The 16,105-nt window shown below is 48.2% G+C and overlaps 1 protein-coding gene across 1 annotated transcript in view; it reads right to left on the bottom strand.

Moving 5' to 3' along the window:
- LOC105189195 (cationic amino acid transporter 2) overlaps window positions 1-12,286 on the bottom strand; it is a 102,765-nt gene extending 90,479 nt beyond the window's left edge. The window contains exon 1 of the mRNA XM_019844145.2: window positions 11,877-12,286. The gene's annotated coding sequence lies outside the window, so the exon portion shown is untranslated. The remainder of the gene's footprint in view (window positions 1-11,876) is intronic.
- Between the last annotated feature and the right edge of the window lie 3,819 nt (window positions 12,287-16,105).

The following is a 16,105-nucleotide window of genomic DNA, read 5'->3' as shown; positions in this document are numbered from 1 at the left end:
CGAAAAATGTCGGAGCTGAGACAATGGAAATCGAAGTTACGTGTGTAACGCATGAAGGAAACGAATACCGATACGTTACGTTTTTAACTCCAACGAGCAAGTTACTCTGTTGCGCTTTTAACGAGGAACAAGAAGACGATAAAGGGAACATGTGGAAATATTGGAAAAAAATTACAGGATCATTGAGGGTATCGTTCTGGGGAGGCTCGTGTGAAAAGTACGCCATTTTTTATGGCGGTTGAGACGTGCACGACGTGTCATTTTTCTAGTGTACCTGGTAATTAGTTAATCTAATTAATTAGCGTAGATCAGTGTGCGTCTGTGCATCGGTACACTTGTGTGACACTTTTTTCGCACGAACGCATAACGCAGACAGCTTCAGCGTCCCGAAAGTGTTATTAACGATTATATTTCTTAACGGATCTCCGGATATTATATAAATTTGCGACTGATAATGTCAGATTTATGTCTCAAATATCAGATTTATGCGCATTTGTCGACGTGCGTTTGTCGACGGATTTCTCTGTGTCGTGTTTATCATCGCCTTTCTAACAGTATTTTCACGGGCTGATTTAATTATTATTTAATTACTTACAAAGTACGGTCTAATTGTATGACCTAATTTATATGACCTACATTGCAAAATTGAACGTTATTGTTGCGCAAGAATTTATTTTGCACGTAAGTTACTGTGCAAATAAATAACAAAGGATATGAATATGAATGCGCGAATTTCGCGGAATATTCGATCCACTTTGTGAAAGGTGTGTGTGTATGTGTGTGTGTGTGTGTGTGTGAGGCAAAGCGTTTTATTATAATTCCACTGCGTTCCTTTTTCGCGATGCGATTTCACGGTTCCTCGGCTGCGTCCGAATTTACGGCCATTTAGTCCCGGTTTACAGCGGGCGGTACTTTGTTGCTGTATAAGCGGCGTGCTTCGCGTTTCGCGATGCTCGTACTTCGAATTTCAAATGCCAGCGGCGAAACGTAACGCGCCACAGCGCGCTGATTAAACGGTTAACACAAAGAGAAAACGCGCGACATGTAAGCCCGGTGTCTGTCGAATTCGTCCGCGTGTACTTGTTGATTTTCGGTAACGGACGGCGCGGCGCCGTATTAAACTGTATGCAAATGCGAGGGCGTTTAACGATGTGAGGAACATCGTCGCGACTACCGCGCGCAGTGATAACACTGTCACGATACACTGTGTAACACCGGTGAGCTGATCAATAGCCGCGACGAATTTCTACGTCGCGGTTGTTCACCCTCGGCCGCGCATCCCCCGTCACCGTCGTCACCGGCGGAGATGTTCTCAGATATCGCAAAACGATCCATCCACTTCGCGAGCGGAAATGAAAAAGTTATGCCCCACGCGAAGGAGCGCGGTGATCTTACAGATCGAGTCTCAGCTTTCCCTCGCGATGCCTGCGCTTTCGCATTGCGAACGGTAAAAATATCGGAAAGCACTATTCACTACACTTTGGAAGCGTAATTTCGTTTTTTCGTACAAGCCGAATAGGACTGTGACGTAATCAGAAGGAGTTTTCTTTTCTACACGGCCGAGATCTTCCGTAACACGGCGTGTGAGAGCGACGGGTTCGATTTATTGATGAGAAGGTGTATGAGAAGGTGCATCTTGGCGGTATGGAAGGTGCGATGTTTCATTTCGGATATTATTATCTTTGCGTAAAATAATTAATTAATCGCAATCGCCGTGCTGCGTTGGCTATTATCGGTCATTTTTTCACGGATAGAATGCAGAATCAACTAAATTCGAGAATAAATCTGATTCTTGAACTTGATAAAACTGACGATTGGTTCAGGAAATTCGTCAAATTGAATTTAATAAAAATGAAAAGGGAACGAAGAACGCGAAATCTGCTTTAGATCCCGCGTAGAAATTTCTCAGGATCCCCCAGATATAGAACATAAATTTCAATTAAAATTACCAAATCTGTCCCAAAACGAATTATCCAATAACCCCAATCGAAGATCCTGTTTTTACCCCCCGAATCAAAAGTATCCGCCTAAAATAGAAACGAAAATATGAACAAAAATGGAATGAAAGATGAAAGAACGAAGCATGAAGTGAAAAATTACTTTATCGTTAACATTCAATTCTCAATGTGAGATAAAAATCCGTGGAAACCTTATAGAGATCTACAGTCACGAATACAGCGGTAAAAAGCCATGAGAGACATTTATCTCTCTCTCTCTCTCTCTCTCTCTCTCTCTCTCTCTCTCTCTCTCGGTGTACACTGGGTATATCTCACGTAAATTCCCGTGCACACGCGCGCGTTGTGCTTCCCTCGTCGGCCGTTTGCGCAGCGGTGGCGGGGCGTCATTAATATCGCTAATCGATTCGATGCGGCAGTTAATAATATTCGACGCGCGTTTCGCGCGACGGGAGTCATTTGCAGGCATTCCCAGCGCGATTGTCGTCGCCGTTTTCGTCGGCGATCCGCGGACTTGAGAAACATCTCCAAGTCGTGGCCGCGACGTGTATGTACGGCTGCAGATTTTCGCGTACGCGCGAGGAGGAGACCTTACAACGTAACCCTGAACCCGCGCGAGATCGATCCGCGTTCGAAACACCGCCTCTATGAGAGGCGGCTGCTCGGACGAGACTCGGCGGTAAGAGCGCTGAGAAATTTTATTAAGAGTCGGTGTGCGCGCGCGAGCGCGTCCATCACGAGATTTATCGCGACCGCTATTGCACCGCGGACGATAAGTCAAGTGCTGCTTGTTGTTGGTTGCGCAGGAGCCGTAATTACTCAGGATAGCGCCGGCCGCACCGGGAGGGAGATCCGCAAACGGACGTCCGGTGAGAGAGAGAGAGAGAGAGAGAGAGAGGGGAAGGCACTTCTTCCGTTTCTTCGCCCCGAACTTTGCCCTGAATGTTTCCCCTCATCTTTTTTTATTTCTCTTCTTCTTTTCTCCCCGAGACCCTTCCCCCTCCTCCACAAACGCGAAAGTGCAAGTCGACGGCCGCCGCGTTGGAGCAACGAATACCACACGCTCGGCTTGGCGATTCGAGCGAAGTCGCAAACAATGGCAATTGTGAGAAGGACAATTAATGTCGGCGGCGTAATTCTCGAATTAAAGCGACATTATTTCCGCAATTCACCTGGAGACTTTACGGTCAAATTAAGCAATTTAACGGTACTTAAGCGCCGCGGCTTCAAATTGAAACGGATTCGATTACGGATTGTTTCATTTCCGCGGCGCTGCCGCGAGATCCTGCGGGATGAATGTACAGATCCGAAATTGAATCAAGTCGCGATTAACGTTGCCGTATATATCACGCTACGCGCGACGGCGACGCCTCTTCTTAGACCCGCGGCGCCGAGGCTCAGATGAGGAGCGCGAGCTCGTCCGCGTTGCGACGGAAGAAGAACACGAAGTAGTGGAAGTCATGCGGAATAGGCACGCGGGGTAGGCTCTTGCCGCGTGAATGTTAATAGCGACTCGCGATATTGAGTTATCACCGTTTCACCCACCCTTTCCTATTTTAATCGGCCGCGCTATTTTCAGGCAAACTCTCGAGCCGCCGCGAAATCGGGTCAAGTACGAGATACATCACCGCGTCTGAAAGTGCCTGCGTGTAGCGCGCGACCAGCGGGGCGCGGGAATTAAAAAACTCGTAAACACCCTGTGTATGGCGGCCGCGGGGCCGGCGTGTGTAGCCGCGAGCTCATTCTACAATCGATGAGTCGCCACGAGGGAATAGCGCGAGCGGTCGCGACTGCGTGAACGCCGAGCGTTTAATTCGCACGACAGCGGCGAACGGCTTAATTGGACCTTTTACGATGACTACGGTGACGACGACGACGACGACGACGACGACGACGACGACGACGACGACGACGACGGCGGCGGCGGTAGCTGACGTCTATTTTCGCATAATTGCGCGGGTGAAGGCTCGCCGTGAAACGGCGCCGTCGGGTAATACGATGCGAACGTCTTTGCATTATCCGCATTTACTGTCTAAATTGATGTAAATGCTAAATTCCTTCGAGAATTTCCCGAAATTCCCTTCACAAGTTTCCCAAGTGAGAAATTAAATCATGAATTTTAGTTCCCATCATGTTTCTCGATTCTACACACGGAGAATCTGTGTTCGGGTTAAGGATAAAATTATATAATATAAATAACAAACTTAGAAAAGTAGGAAATTTCTTAGATCTTTGAATTCTTAGAAAAGTTCTTTGAATCTGATTAGGATTTATTTAGATTAGCGAAACCAGCTCCGATAACTCTTTGGCCTTGACATATGTTGTTAGGGTTATGAGGTCTCTGAGTAACACGGAAAAAAGTTTCAAGCCCCCGTCGCCCATTATTTATTCAAAAGTTATTAACAAAAGAAATTCAGAATGTACGTAACTTTCCCTCGCGCATACTTGTATATACACGAAGGGGCAGCTCTCTCTGCATCCTCTTCTCAGAAAACTTAACTCTAACCAAATATATTCACATTTCTTGAGAATCAAGCTTCGGCTATCCGTGTGTTATTTTTGCATACACAGCAGATTGTATCCTTCGGCATTGATAAATTACAAGAAATTGTTGCAATATAGGTTAGAATCAGGTCTTTTCGAGAAGAGCCTGCGATTTCGAGCGGCAGTATTTTTTCTCAAGTAAAAATACTGCCAGTTTTCACTCCAAGAAATTTCGAGAGTAGAAAACCCCAAAAATATCCCGTCGAGCAATTTTTATCCCGCTGTTAAATTAAAAATTATCGCTCCCGATATCTAGCGAGCGACTCTGATTAGCCAATCTTTCTGACTACGATTAAATTCCTTCGAGTGAAATTCCACTCGAGAAGTAAAGCGACAGCCGACTCACTCGAATTAGCGCAATGTCTCGCTCATATAAAGAAAAGTCTCCACTCTGAATAGCCGAGTGAATATTTTCACTTAGAATTGAAAAGCGAATCTCTTACGAATGTCTCGTGCATTGAAAACAATTTCACTCTAATCGGTAGAAACATTCACTTGCGCGGAAGCAAAATTAGCTTTAAGCCAGAGTGAAGCATCCAATGCTTCGTACAATTTCAAGTGATAGTATTTTCAATACTGCTTCCGACGAATCTGCACCAATTTCGAGTGAGAATCCCACGTATAGAATCTTCTCGGGATTTTCTCAGATGCAACAAACAGACAAATCAGAATTCCGAAATTTAATTTGTCCCAAAATTAATTATCCGGCTACGATGCCACTTGGGAATCCTATTCCTATCTTAAACACTGATCCTCTGTCCAGAATCAAAGTAGAAACACTATGGGAATCCCCCGCTTAGATTGGAGAAAATTCACCGTACGAGTTTCGCTCGGAGGAATTTCGAGGATTCGAGCACGTCGTCCTACGTCGCTCTAAGCGCGTGCATTTATTCCGAGAAGCAATCATCGTGAGACACGTGCGCGAAACACTCGGGGGATGTCGGGCAGGCAGGTGGTTGGCTTAGGTAGATTGTAAGTCGCAAGGCTGTGACTTGACATATCCGCAGGAAGAATATCTTTTTCGAAATGCGCGTCGCGCGTGACGCAAGAACGCGACGCAGAGCGGAAGAGTTGGCGCGGCTCGCGGGGGGAGTCGTTGGAATAAATATTATATTTCACGACAGCCTGTGTTTACGGCGAGCTGTTAATCGAGCTGAAACCAGCGATATTCGGAGCACGCTGATGAAGTCTCTGACAAAATTGACGAGGTCCGCCGGACCCGCGTCGTCGTTTAACGCAAATAGCCGCGGGTACTCGTCGTTATTCTCAGACGCTGCCTGAAGGATTTCACGAGGCGCGCCGCGAGGATCTAATCTTACGTGTCATCGTGCAGTTCGACACATGCGACGAGAGACGGAGGGGGGACGGGAGAGCGTGATTACGTGATCCCGAGCCGAGTTCGCGCCTTATCAGCGACGAAAGTTGGCGATTCTCGCGCGACAGGCGTAACGTAGCGAGAGTGGTGGCAAGGGGCGGGAGGAGGAGGGGAGCGTAAAATTAGGCGCGAGAGAGAATGCGCGAAGGAACATCGATAAGCATCGAGGCCGCCTCGCTCGCTGGATGAAATTATCTCTGCATTATCAGAGGGACGCGCATTTTCATTTTACGCTCGGCGAGAAATTCGTATCGGCGATCTCGCGGCGCAATGGTAATTATGAGTGATGGCGATAGAAATGGCGATTCAAGCGATAATTAAAATCGTTTGTTATCCGGAGCGGCGAGCGGCGAATTTGCGGGATTTTTCTGCCGTCAGCGACTTTAAACGATGCATTCCACACAGAGCGACCGAGAAAAAAAGTGTACTCCGGTATTTGTAACTGTAATAGCGTGTAATGGAAGAATTCTCGCCAAGAGGACCATTCTTGTAGCGAGCGTTGCTGCAGTGTTCTTGCATATTGCTGTTGCTGCTTTGTTGTTGGCACCGAAAATGACGATTTTAGTACGACGTTAATTTCCATTTTCCATTTTGTGTGGAAAAATTGACATTGCGATAGAAAGGGCGGAGTAAAAAAATAATTAAAATCGAAAGCCTCGTGTATCGTAAAGCAACGAGTTCACGAGATTCAGCGCGGAGTGTTCCTCTCGTCGTTAACGATTTTAAACAACGCACTTCAGAGAGTTTACGAACTGGGAGAAACACATCCACTCTGCTTTTTGTAATTACATACGTATAATCGCACGGTGAAAGATTGGTGGCCAGAAGAGGCACTTTTGCAAAAGTTGTTGCAGCGTTAACAATAATAACCTTGTGTGCATGTATCTGCGTTATTATACATTTATTGTCTTAAAAAGCAAGAAGATACAGTCGACTACGAGATGTTCATTAGATTCAACATCTCCTTCCACCCAACATCCCCAGTGCGATATACGTATTGATTCAGCGAGGCTCGAGCGTTCGATTATATCCGTGCCGGCATCTGACTCTTTTACCCGCTCAGCCGACAGGATGAGGAAACATTGACAGTGCGATTAAGTAAACGAGATGAAGAGGGTGGCTTCCCTGTCGACGCGACGAGGCAACGAGAGATTAGCTTTCCGCGGCGACCGTCAGATCCTGCGAGCTGCGAATTGCGAATAACCTCACATCGCGACGGCACGTTGCACTTTGAAAATTGAGCGTAATGAGAATGAGATTACATCTAACCCTTTGCAGCCCAATTTTTGTTCTCATTCTTACTTATCTTCGGTCTCTTTTAATTGCCACTTTTAATAGTTCATCTCAAAAACAATGTCGAGTCACCCTCGACTGCAAAGGGTCGCACAGTGGAGCCAGATGACATTTTTTGGTTCAAAATTCTCTAGAGACCTGAATTTCCGATCATCGACACCAATGGATGAGGTTGATCCTGAATAAATTCCAAAGAGATCTGTCTAGCCGAATTTTGAAAAAATTATCGGTTCAAGGTTCATGGGTTTAGGGTTTGTCTTAAAAGTTTATCGTTTAAAGTACAGTGTCTTGGGTTCGACCTCAATGGATTCGAGCCTATGGAACTTATAATCACTTTTTAGAAAACTCAGAATTTCAAAACTCATCATTTCAGGCCACATTAAGAAAGAATTAAGGATTAAAATCCCTCGGTTTTGTGCTTAACGGGTTTTTATTTGATGTTTTTGTATTCTGGGCATATGAGTTTTGGGTCAATGAGTTTCTGGCTCAAGATCGATAAATCTCGAGGTGTCTGTTGATTGGTTCCATAATTTCGATCCAATCCGCTGAATACGCTATTAGATCGAAATAAGTGTCGGATAATGAGTATTTCACGAGTTTCTCGCGTTTAACGCGATAATTTTTCCTCTTTTGGAGGCTGGTAATTGGAGAAAAAAAATTTTTTTTTTAATTTTGGCAAGACAGATCTCTTCGGAATTCATTCAGGATCAACCTCATCCATTGGTGTCGATGATCGGTTGGAAATTCAGGTCTCTAGAGAATTTTTGAACCAAAGAATGTCATCTGACTCCCACTGTGGATCGTTCCAATAATTATCCAATACTCCGAAGCCTTCCCAGACACTGTCGAGGCTCGTTCATACAAACTCCACGCATTTGCGGATTTTTTATACCGAGAGACAGGTTACACGCTCCCTCGATTAATCCCTCGGATGTCGGCCTCCGGAGTCCCAACAGGGTCGTTCTGAATTTCGTTGGCTCGGCCGAAACGGTATTAACCCGGTAGCGGTGTAGAGGTCAAAAAGCCCTTCCCCCGTTGCATCGAAAAATTCCACACCGGCCTTGTATTAATCGCCCCGGCCGCTCGCTACGTCTAGCTACGCGTTTCGACTGTCCGGAAAATATTTTCCAATCTCCTCTCGCTTGATAAACACGCGAGCAGCGAACGAAGTCGCCGATTGCGAGGGGGGTTCGGAGGCCCCAGGGAGGCACTCCAGCTATTCTCGCGATCGCGCCGAATGCGCGCACAGCCGATTTATCCGCGACTTGAAGTCGAAATCAACGAGCTGAGCGTTAGGGGTTGGTGATTGCGGCAGGAGGGAGGGGTGAAGGCCACAAAGCGCGCGGTAATAGCGCGTGTTCGCCGCGTTTGATGCGCCCTGCGTATCCTGATATTTCTAACGCCGCAAATATCCCTGCGCTGTCCTGAACGATGAATCATTTATTTCCGTATTTAGAATTCGGCTGAAATCCGACGCGACGCAATGCGTGTCGCCGAGAGCGAGGGTGCGCGCGGATTGCGCTCGTAAAAGGGAATATTTAACGCGCATCCTGCGTGCAGATACATCCAGATTTGTCGGCCAGGAGGCAGAGGGGGCAGAGGGGAGGGGGAGGTGATTCGTGGTGCAAATACGCGGTGGTGGCTGCGGGAGTTGCGTCACGTAGAAGAAGAGAAACGTCGAGAGAGAGAGAGAGAGAGAGAGAGAGAGAGAGAGAGAGAGAGAGAGAGAGAGAGAGAGAGAGAGAGAGAGAGAGAGAGAAAGAAAGACGTCGAGAGAAACGCCCGTCGCGCTGCGTCGGTCGATGATTTCAATCGTGCGATCATCGATATTAACGCGACTTTCGGCGGCTCGCGAGATGTGGAACGATAATAATTCACCGTTGAAACGCAGTCGCGCGACAACAACGACGACGATCGCGTCGCCCGACGTGCACGGAATTTTGGAACGGAGACGACGAAGTGGATTGGGAGGGTGGAAAAGGGGCGTTGTCCCAGATGATAAACTCTTCTCCTGTGAAGAATATTCATAACTTGGAAAAGAAGCGTTTCTGGAGCTATCTGTGCTGTCTTTATTGGTAACACTTTACCAATACTTGAAACGAATTGGATATGTCGTTCGGACGTTCTCCAATGAGAAAACGAGATGGATCGGATGCGTAAGGAGAGTGAAAATGAAGAAAGAATCGACGTGTAATGAACGGATCAGACGCGTTTTACTTGAAGGGAATCGAACTCCCCCCCGTTCTTGTGAGTCAAATTCAGTTCGGTGAAAAGCGGAAATTCGGTGCGTTCACCGTCACGTTAATTCAATCAAACTTTCTTCTCTATTTTTAAAATGAAAACAGAGCTGTATTATTTAATTGGTGAAAAAGACCGCTGCAATTGTCACAAATCGGAATATGTCGCTGGATTGGAACATTCAGCTTGTTTTGTAAAACAGAGCAAGAGAGGAAGGGAGAAAGAGAGAGAGGGAGGGAGAGGGAGAGAGAGAGAGAGAGAGAGAGAAAGAGAGAGAGAGAGAGAGAGAGAGTCTCGTTGCGCATGACACACGATCGGTATTTTCGAGCGAATCTTCTGATACGGAAACCCTCTCTCCCCCCCCCCGCGCGACGGGCTGACGGGGTAATCCCGATAGTTCTTCTATCGCGAGGAGAAACGCGAGATGTGTCGTATCGGCGCCTCTTTGCGGCTTTTCCTCGCGACGGATAAAGATTTTCTTTGCGAGATCATTCCAATCCGCGACCCCTCGACGTCTCTGTTGAAGTCGCGCGTTAAATGTCGCGGTAATTAGTGCTGAAACTTAATACTCCGGCAAAGCAATTTCCGTCTGTGAATTTAAACGAACGTGAGATTCTTGTTATTGAATCGCGTTGCGCCCGGAAACTCGCCTCGCAAAGGGCACTTTATTTTCAATCGCTTGCAAAAACCCGGCGGCTCTGTATCAGCAGCTCGCGACGTTTCGGTCAGAAGGAATCCGGCTGTTGGAAGAATCCGCCGAATAAAAAGAGAACAAAACCGAGGGAAAGGGAAGAAGAAAGAACGACGTCCTCGTACGAGCAATTTAGCTCCGTGTTGTATTTTTGCGTGTTCCTCGGCATTATCGTCGACTCGTTTTCTCCGAAAACGCTCCGTACGTCCGTGCGACCGAAATGCCGTCGTCGTAAAAATATATCTTTTCATCGCGCGTGTATCACAGAGCGCGCATTCGCCGGTATTTTTACCTCGTCCGCGACCATCATCGCGGACAACGCGGGGCCCAATAAAACGATATCTTCGGCTTTGCCGCGAATTTGTTTGATCGATCGCCCGCGCGGAAGTGTCTGCCGTGTCGTACGTTCCCCTGTTCCTTCCTCTTCCGCTGCTTTCCTGTCAAGTCAAGTCTTATACGGCCACGAAACCGACCGGACTTCGTTTTCGCAGACAATCGCCTCGAAATTTTATTTCCTCTTTCACGGCACGCGAACTTTCGCACGCCGTTACGGACGTTTAAGTTTGATTCGCGCACGATCCCCAACAATGAAACGTATTAGTGTTTAAGAGATATCATCCACTGATTTTCGAGTATTAACAAGGCAACATGGGGACGGAAAATGGCATAAAGCAACACGAAGACGTAGTAGAAACATAATAACATGATATAACATAAATGAACATAATAATATAATATAATAAATAGTAATACAGTATATATATATATATATTTATATATATATATATATATGTATATGGTATATAGAAATATCACAATATTAAATGAATATTTAAAAATTGATCAGAAGTTTCTTCTTGAGATATACATACAATAAATAAAATGTGACGTTTAAAAATATAACGTGAAATTGCGTGAGATGGATGAAATGAAAAAAAAAAACGAAGCACTTAAATTCTTAACGACATAGTTTTCGTAAGAAATACGATGCAAAATTGAGAGCTACTTTCTCCCGATGCAATTTTTACAACACCCCGCTCGGAAAAGAGGCAATGATTGCACTGTCGGACCAGAAACGAGATGCAAGAGAGAGAGCATAATTCATACACGTACAAACACTGAGCGTAGAGTGGATAAAATGGAAAAAAATGGGACACTTGAATTCCTCGTGACATCATTTTTGTAGGATGCAAAATTGAAGGCTAATTCCCGGCGATGTAATTTTTACAGGATCCCGCTTGAGAAACAGGATCGCATTGCATTGTCAGACCAGAAATGAGATGCAAACATAATTTCTTACGTGTACAAACACCGCGTAAGGTGGGTGAAATGGGAAAAATAGAAAATTTAAATTCTTTGTGAGAGAATTTCTTCGTAACAAGTACGACGCAACATCGCGGACGAATTTCTCGTGGTGTAATTCATCCAGGATTCCGCCTGGGAAGCAAGCAATAGTGCTGTCGGACTAAAAGAGAGATACGCAAGCACAACTCACACACACACACACACATATACGCGCGCATCTATTGCGAGAACTCCGCGAAGCGCGTTCGCAGCCGAAGAGCTTGGATATTTTAACACGGAGGACGTCGGGGAACGTTAACTCGCAGGATGCACGGACAAGTTTATGGGCGATCCATTAACACGGCTTCCGGTGTCGTCAACGGGCTTCGATTTAACCGGCCTAACTGCCCATTAACCTTCCGACCACGCGTCGTCGCGAGCGAAAATGTCCACCCTCGACTCGGCTAGGAGACATCGCAAATTTCGGCTTACTTACCCTGCCTGTATCTATTCCGTCGCCGCAGATCACTCTCTCTCTCTCTCTCTCTCTCTCTCTCTCCCTCTCTCTCTCTCTGTCCCACCCCTCCGAACGGCACAAGGAATCACAGTTCACAAGAAAAGATATGCACGACGGGCGACACGTAGCTGCGAGCGATCATTCGCGGGGGATGCCTCCTCTCGTCGGAAATCCCCTCGGACTCACTTCCGGAGCTCCCTCAAATGATCCTCACTATTCTGCCTTCCGGGCCAGAAGAAGGCGCGTTCACGACGACGACGGCGACAATTAAGAGACGGCGACGACGGCGACGACGACGACGATGATGATCCTCAAGCCAAGTACACTCATACGTTCCGCGTTGCGCATGTGTATACATATATATATATATACACACGTATATATATGTATATGTATATGTATATATATATATATATATATCTATCTATATTTATATATATCTTTGTACATATACATCTCTCTTTTCCTCTCTTTTCCTCAATCAAATTCACCGTTCCTCCCCTTTGTCCTCTCCTCCTTCCATGTATTCTCGTTAAGTACACTCGCTTTTCTTCTCGATACTCTTGTTCTCTCGTTCACCCTTCGAATCTATCCTCCGCCCTCCTCTCTCTCTCTCTCTCTCTCTCTTTCTCTCTCCCACTCTCTCTTCCTCTCCCTCTCTCTCTCTCTCTCTCTCTCTCTCTCTCTCTCTCTCTCTCTGCCTCTCTTTCTTTCTCGATCTCCGTCTCCCTTCCTATCTCTTTCTCTCTCTCTCTCTCTCACTCTCTCTCTCTCTCTCTCTCTCTGTCGTCCTCTTTCCCTCTATACGTCTCTCTGCAACTAGGATAAAATGATATGTATTCGTTCGCAACGGCGACCTCCGGAAAACTGCGGGATCGCGTTCGCCTCCGCGTTCCCACGCGATCACTGCCGGCGATCGAGCGCGTCTGTGATCTCACCCAGCCGCCCCCGTAATATCCGTCTGTCGTTGGTCGACTTTCCTCCCTTCGTGCGGCTGCGGTGTGTTCTTCTCTCCCTCTCCTACTCTCTCTCTCTCTCTCTCTCTCTCTCTCTCTCTCTCTCTCTCTCTCTCTCTCTCTCTCTCTCTCTCTCTCTCTGTCTCTCTCTCACTCTCTCTCTCTCTCTCTCTCTCTTTTTCTCTCTCTCTCTCTGTCTCTCTCTCCCCGTTTCTTCCTCCCTTTTTGCTCTGTATTTATCTCGCGGAGACTTCGTTGCACGCCAACCCGCGGCGATCCTACTCACTATTTTATTTACTTGTGCCTACTAAAACTAACGAATTATATACTCCCGGCGCGCACGGCTATCTCTCTACACGCACGGCTATCCCGCTATGCTACCCCGAGTCACATTTTAGTACGACGCACGGGTGGCGGTGCGACCGTGGGGTTACACTCTCTGCCTCTCGCGCTGCCTCCCTCTTGCGCCCAGTCGGCCGCGACGCGCCCCTACCTCGGCCGCCGGAGCGGGGTGTCATCCCCACTTGGAGCTAGCTTACCCCTGACGCGGCAGCAGCTAAACAGTGGCGGCTCCAACCGGGGGCTAAAAAGAATCGGATCGTGTTTTCTCAGTCGCGTCACAGCTGTTATTTTTCCTGTTGTTGCATCATTTTGTAACTCTGTATTTGAAAAAAGCAGAAGGGAGAGGAGATGAGTTGATCTGTTGGGCTGTTATTGTCCCTAAAGACGCGCGCTTAAAAGCCAGTTCTTCTTACAATCCCCGATGGAGGATTGTAAGAAAAAGGGAAGAGAAGTCGAAGGAGATATTTTTCGAACGCAAACCTTTCTCAATTCAGGTGAGAAGGAAACGAGGGAGGCAAAGAGGTCGATTAGGAGATTAGGAAATTGGGAAATGCAAGGCAATTAGGAGAAGAGGAGAGATGTGGTTGATGTATCGTCAGCTGTAACATTAATCGCTAGAATTATAGCGAGCTGTCTGAAGGCAGCTCGCTATAATCCCGATGCTACGAAGACAACATCGGCATCAGATAACACTTATCACCGCCCGTTAAACTCTGTCCCATAGTCGAGACGTCCCTGACATACTACCCCTTATTCACCCCTTGGCAAATCTCAATGGCGGAACCGTCGCAGGCTTGCGTGTCGAATCGACTGCCACAGCAATTCTTACGTGCGCCGTGAAACAAGCGTTGACATTAGCCGTTTGGTCATTACGACTCGCGGCCGTTTGCTCAGGCGATCTTACGAAGTAATGCGGGAAAAAACGATGCGCCACGCATCTGTCGAAGTCTCACTTAACAGATATTCGCGCAACATCGATGCAGGTGTTAGAGGGGCGCCTCTGTCGCTTGAGACGTCCCTGGTCCTACAGCGAAGCTACCCCGGCCTGAGAGGAGCACAGTGACGTACTCACACTTTCTCTCTTTCTCTCTCTCTCTCTCTCTCTCTCTCTCTCTCTGCGCGAGAGCCGTATCGCTTTACAAAGAAAACGAGATCGGTTCACTCCCGTGTGCTTCCATGAAACCGCCTACGTTGCACAACATTATCTTCCCAGGCTAGATATGTAAATTCCAAATGGCTCGAGTAGCGTCCCATCCACATTCCTCCGGTCGTCGCAGAAAGCGCGCGGTCGTCTCGTCTCCGGCTGGCTGCTTAATTTGCAAAACATGAGAATATCGAGACACGCAATTCTTCACGCTGACGTTCGCGCAAATTCGCGATCGTTCGCGATTACCGCGGCCGTCGTCGCCGTCGTCGTCGTCTCCCTCTTTCTCCGCTTTGATCAACGATAACGTCTACATCCCGTCATACGTCACTGACTACCACCACCTCTACGAGGAACATATCGTCGGCTCCGTCGCCCCGCTCCTTTCGCCGCGCAAATCACCCCTGTCGCATCGCGACTCCGGACCCCCACCCCGCCGCGCACGGCGGCTCAATGGTAGCCGCAGACCACTTATGGTATCTAAACGCCGGTGCCTAGAGCGACGTGTCTGACACGATGATAGGTGAATGGACAGGACTCGTGTCTCTATCCCGTGGCGAGCGTCCCGCCGGTAAATCATGCATGCCGACGAACTGTTGCGGGAAGAGCAGAGTGCTCGCGTCACATTACGCGCAAAATCGCAGCCTGCTACGAAGTCGCACGGTCCGTTCGTGACAACGACGGCGCTGCGAAGTGGCATATCTCTCGCCAGCTGGTCCGGGCTTGAGACTGGCTGGCCAGACCAGCTGGATCGCCGTTTATTTGCACGTTGTCTGACCTAACGACGAGCCCCGGCCCGGGAAGGGGTGAATCGGATATTAGCGGAGCCAACATCCTCGCTCTCCTCACGAGGCTGTCCCGTCGCCGCGTTCGTGTCCGCGAAAGCATTAGCCGGTATTACGTGAGCCTCGAGCGTCCCGCCTATCTGACCTTTCTAAACATCATCAAGTCCGACAGAATACTTGCGGACAGGCAGACTATATATATATATATATATATAAGTGTTAAACAGAGACAGACAGAGGCCCGAGAAAGAAAGAGGGGAGGGGATCCACCCCTGTGTGAGCAGCAGACCAAAAAATAAGCGCTGATTGTGGCGACTTGGCAGCCACAACACGACCAACCCTCCCCCACACATCCACCCCCTCCGTCCCCAGACGGTCGACGACGATCGCGGAGATCGTCTGTAACCGGAAGTCGCGTATTCCGAAAGGATATGCCGCGAGGCGGAGGTGCGAAGATAGAGAGAGAGAAAGAGAGAGAGAGCGAGAGCGAGAGCGAGAGCGAGAGCGAGAGAGAGAGAGAGAGAGAGAGAGAGAGAGAGAGAGAGAGAGAGTAACGGGGTAGCTTCGCACCCCTCTCGCATCCCTTGGCCCGAGCTTTTACGAGCTTGCTCCCCACCACGCGTCCACCACCCCAGCCGGAGGCCGAGAGATTCTCCTATTGACGTACCACCCTCCACCGCGGCATCCCTCGCCCGCCGCCACCCCCCCTCGCCGTTGAAGCCTCTTCTTGTCGCGCTGCTCCCACGCGCATCGCTACCCCCTTCTGGAGCTATAGAGTACTCTGACGTAACGCGACGTTACGTCAAACCACCCTCGCAGGTGGTGGCGGTGGCTGCCGCTGCTGCAACGAACGAGCGAACGAGCGAGCGAGCGAGCGGTCTCCGAACACACACCTGCACGAACGTTCTCTACGATGGCGACGGCATTTCTTATCGCCGCAACGCGATGCTTCTTTATAATCCCGACCCCGCCTTCGCGATG

Source organism: Harpegnathos saltator, unplaced genomic scaffold (assembly GCF_003227715.2).
Source record: "Harpegnathos saltator strain DR-91 unplaced genomic scaffold, Hsal_v8.6 scaffold31, whole genome shotgun sequence".
Lineage (NCBI taxonomy): Eukaryota > Metazoa > Arthropoda > Insecta > Hymenoptera > Formicidae > Harpegnathos > Harpegnathos saltator.
The sequence above is the reverse complement of the archived record's forward strand: the minus strand, read 5'-3'. Positions and strand labels throughout refer to the sequence as shown.